Consider the following 5,105-nt stretch of genomic DNA (forward strand, 5'->3'; position numbering starts at 1 on the left):
TAGATTGCTGGGGGTACCGGGCCGGGGTAGCAGCACTGAATGGTGAGAAAGATCACCCCAGGTGGTGATGAAACAAGTCTTCACAATTCACAGTTAAATTTCTAGTATATATATTCAGTTGACCAGAAATGGACCAAATAAATCATTTCAAATTTGTGGAAAGATGTGTGTGGCGCTAATCTTGTTTAGAAACCTCACCACAGAGACGCCACTGGTAAAAATGAAAAATATTATTCCGAAATTGAGGAACCACCATGGCAGAATCTTCACATCTGCTTTTGTAGCAAAATCAAATGTTCGTCAAAAAATGCTGCGTGACTCCTGATAATCTAAGGCATACACTTCTGTCCTAATTGACAGAGTACAGTTACAACCAACTCTAGACTCTTTTCTGTTGACGTTTGGACGCGGACCATTCCTATAACCCTTGACAAGTAATTTTTTCGTAAGAAATAACCACCCAGGCTTTCAGGCATTCCATGACGCTGATCGCTTCATTGTCGGCTTTACAGGTCGGTCTTCTTCCATGGAGATCATCATGAGTGTTGACGGTCCTCCAGCATCATCCGGGCTACCAGGTAGCCGCCGGTGATGGACCATGTTTGAAACTTCCTGGCCTGCTTGCCTACGAACTTTCGCAGCTTGCCGTCATAGTACTCGGGCCAGCCATCCTTCAGAAGCCTAGCCTCGGAGAGCTCGATGGCGCGCTTCGCCATTTGTGGCCGCCCAGTCTTGATGCAGGCTGCTGTCAGCAGCCATAGAAGAACTGCAGATGGAACATGCATGTGAGAATAAGATTGGGTGCATTGTTTTCTGTGCAACTAAAGCAGAACATCGATTGAACATACAAAGCCACGTTTCTAATCCTGAAGAGATAAGGAAGTAGTGGCAGAACTTCACTCAAGCAATCAGAAAACGCAGATCAAGAATTCCGTAGAATTCTCAAAATCATAAATTTTGTTGACAAAACTATAGCTGCCTTTTGTAGCTGCAACATTACAGGGAAACAGATGCATTGTACAGGACATGGTTAGGTTCAGAATGAAGTTTATTCTAAACGTGTGTTACTGTACTACAATTATTAAAGTTGTAATCTTCACTCCGAAAAAATAGTTTCTCTTCAGATGATAACAGGTTTACCAATGAAGGATACTTCACAGTAAAGAATGCTCACTAAAATAATCTGTTTTAGGTATTTCAATGTAGACTACATACAGTGTGAAATGAGTGAATATACGGACTAAAGTACGTCTAGATATGTACGAATCTGAAAACAGCGAATATTTTTATATTTTGGAACGGAGGGAGTAGACACTAGCAGAGTGAATTACCTGGCCATGATCCCCCATTATGATAACTCCACCGTGTATTCTTGGGGTGGCAGCCAGTAATTATTCTCCGCTCATGGTTCTCAATTGCAGGATAGCATATCTTAAGAGGGACTTCACCCACTAGCTCATCCCACCGCTCCTCGATCAGATCCATTATTGCCCATGACTGCTCCGGAGTGGCCAGAGATGATATAATGGCAATACAATTTCCAAGAGCAAACCACCTGTAGTCCATCATAGCAGGGCTAACGTTGCCAAGAAAGTAGCCTCCCCGGCATGGCATGAAATCAAACACCCAATCAGGAATTGAATCTGGGATGACATTGAATTTATTCACAGCAGTATGGGAGTACTCTTCTGTTTTATATCTATATATGTTGTTTAGATGCGGGAAATCCAGCCAGAAGTAATTTCTCATGTGGAAGGTTAATGCATGCAGCCGTTGTCCTATCTTCTCTATGAAGTCCTTCCCTTCACCATCCGCGGCTTAAGCAGTTGGAGAGCACATCTTAATGCCATGTAGAACAGAGCTTGGATCTCAATAGGATAACCATATATAGCCTGAAAATATAGATTGCATCTGTAGCATTACAATCGTGTAACGATAGGCTTATTCACTTTCAATATTAGTTGTTACTCAAAAGTCGAGCACGGAACTGGGAGACTTTAGAATTATATTTCAGAATATTGTTTGACTTTTTCAAGTATTATTGCAACTCAAAAGTGGAACAAGAAACACTAAGACTTTAGGGTTATAAGTGAGAATACAGAACGCCTTTTTCAAGTACTATATTTCTTACTTATCCTAAAATTAATCCTACTTCCTACTCGTGGAAAGGATCTCACTTGCCCTATCATAAATATAAATAAATTGCCACAAAATAAGGAAAAATACAATATTCAAATTTTGTTGCAATACCACCCAGTCAGAGTATGCTTTCTATCTGAATATGTCCCTATAATCAAAGTTTCCTGTTTAGGAAACGATAAATGTTCCTTTTGGTTGTACAAGAAAATGCAGAATCAGTCCTGTTCCTGTTACCATCTCAATTAAATCATGTTACTTAAGTATATATTTCTGAACATAAATCTAATACAGGTGAAGTGCGTATACCATTCAACGAAAATCTAACATCTCCAGTATACTTTGTATATGCCCGGAGGAGAATAATCCACCAAAATCCGGAGTCCACTGGTGCTACCCTGCCAATCGCGCTCTCACCAAAATCTAATAAAGTACATATTTGCCTCTTTAGCAGACAGCCATCTCTGTTAAATAAATATCACCATCCAAATCTGGTGCACATATAAGAAATTAATCAACACCAAACCTGCAGAGAATGCCCAGTAGTCTTGCAGATAGATACCAGGACATATATCTCGATTTCAGCATATCAATAGATTGTGGCAAGCAGTTGGACAGATGTCAAGCAAGTTGCAGCATACAAAAGCCTGCTTAAGAACGCCGCTGCATATTTCAGAATTAAAAGGCCAATACGTGCTATGAAGCATCACCTTGCTAAAAGGCAGTAGCTCCAATACATGTTATGGCTGAAAACTTTTTATCTAGACTCCTTGAGATGTAACTAAGAGTTTAAACTATCATCTGCATCCGAAACAAGAGATCTAGAACATGAATGGCCATAACTGATGGTCATACAGCCTAGTTTTGATACAAATGATAGATGAGAAAATAAATTAGATACCTCCATGTGACTGTACTTTCAGTAATTGCAGTTGTACGCTAGCACAGAATGAGAAAACAGCACCATAATACAAAACATTTAAAATCCATTAACATCATCCAAACATAAAGGGTGTTGCCACTCCAAGAAGTAGACATCGCAACATTTGAGCTATGCAGTTGTAAGCTGTTTGCCACGCCCCTAAACAATACTCATCACAAGTCACGAGCTGGAGCTGGCAAGAAACAGCTGATAGTCTACTCAGAATCAGGAGGGAAATAAACCTGGGCCGACAATGCAACGTCAATCTCATTGAGCACGGGCGGGAGACGTGAGTGAAACCAGGCAAATTTGCGAGTACCATTCATCACCTCATCGACGTCAAACGCTAACACTGAGCCCACCACTCCAACTTTCACTAATAATGCGCGCACCACTTGAACTTTGCCTAACTCATACTCCTCAACAACACATTCTTTGACTATTTCCTGAGAGTCCTCCGCCAGAGGCATGAGCGCAAGTGCCGTGTTCTTGAGGAGCAGGAGGGCTTCCGGGAAGCCGTCGTCTCCCAGCTTGGCCTCAACGAGGGGATACAGATGACGCTTGATCTTGTCGAGCTCCAACGCCACGCCTGCCACGAGCGAGAGGAGATGGATCTGGGCCTGGGGGCATCGCCAGTACCTCCGCTCAATCAGGTTGCGGAGGAGGAGTGCATACGAGTCGCTCGCTATGCTCAAGGACTCGAGAGAGACGAGCTTTAGGAACATGCGCCCACCGGAGCGGTCCTGCAGGGCTTGGAGGTCGGCATGGCAGGAGATGCGCACGTGGACCATCTATCTTTTCCTTGCGGCGGCGGCGAGACGAGACGGAGATGCTGAGGGTTGTTGCGGCGGCAGCGAGACGGAGACGGAGACGGTGGGGGTTGTTTTTATATATAGGCCTATGGATAGGGGCGATCTGTTTTCTACCGTTAGATGGGATTTAGGGTTTCTTCGGTACCGTCGGATCCGATTTGAGCTTCCTGGGAGCCCCTATTGAACGCTCTTAGCGCCAGTTTGACGTCGAAAAAGCTTTCGGCTGTCGTTCGTGGGCTTGGCCCATGTACGCTGCGCGTTCCCTAAAAGAAAAAGAGATTTGAACTGTTTTACTGCTTCGTTGCTTCTGCGCTTGAGTCGGATGTAGTACGAACGAGCGACGGAATCTGAAAACAGCTTAGGGGGTGTTTTGTTTGGGCTGTGCTGCTAGCAGGGAAAGCTACTTTTCTGAGTGTCGCTGTTTGGCGACTTGGCTTTTTTTTTACGTGAAACATGGGAGTTTTGTTGCATGAAAGAAATTCGGTTACACTCAGCCCTAAGGCTGTTTACAATGAAGGATGGACAGTTATCCATCCAACACTCGGATACCGCTAAGGAGGTAGCATGTTTGGCACAAAGATCGGCCGTGCCGTTGGCATCCCTGCTAACATGTTGCACCGAAAAAGAAGCAAAATTTGTAGCTCTCTCCCTGATTTCCTCGAAGATAGGCGTCACAATAGATCTTATATTATGACGCGAAAGCCAGAGGTTAGCCACCTCTAAACAGTCGACCTCCATCACCACATGCGAGAAGCCCCTCAATTGGGCAAATATAACTCCCTCACATAGCGCAAGCACTTCGGCAATGAAAGGGTCAGTGATACCAGGTAGGGGTTTGCACGATACGCCCTAAACGGAGAGGTGAGACCGTGCTACCCCGCCTCCTCCTCCTACCTGCATCAAAGCATCCACCGACCCATCGGTATTAATTTTAACCCAGCCAGGTTCCGGTGGTCGCCAAGCAGTGGCGGAGCTTGCAGCAAATTCCTGGACGGACTGGGTAGGCTAAATTGCATGAAAATGGTTTTTCCCCGGCCCATGGGCCGGCTATAATAGGAGGATGTGGTGCAAAGCTGGGCAGGCCATGGCCCATGTAGCCTTGCTGAAGCTCCGCCAGTGTCGCCAAGCATGACCTTCATGAATGCTAGATCTATCTCCCGGAAGGGCCAAGAGAGCCAGATCCGCCCTCGCCCTCTTGACTGCCTAAATTGGGTTATATCCGTACTCATCATGGG

The 5,105-nt window shown here is 44.8% G+C and overlaps 1 pseudogene; it reads right to left on the reverse strand.

The window, feature by feature from the left end:
* Positions 1 to 468: 468 nt before the first annotated feature.
* LOC125546551 lies at positions 469 to 3,849 on the reverse strand (annotated as a pseudogene).
* Positions 3,850 to 5,105: the final 1,256 nt, after the last annotated feature.

Source organism: Triticum urartu, chromosome 3 (genome assembly GCF_003073215.2).
Source record: "Triticum urartu cultivar G1812 chromosome 3, Tu2.1, whole genome shotgun sequence".
Lineage (NCBI taxonomy): Eukaryota > Viridiplantae > Streptophyta > Magnoliopsida > Poales > Poaceae > Triticum > Triticum urartu.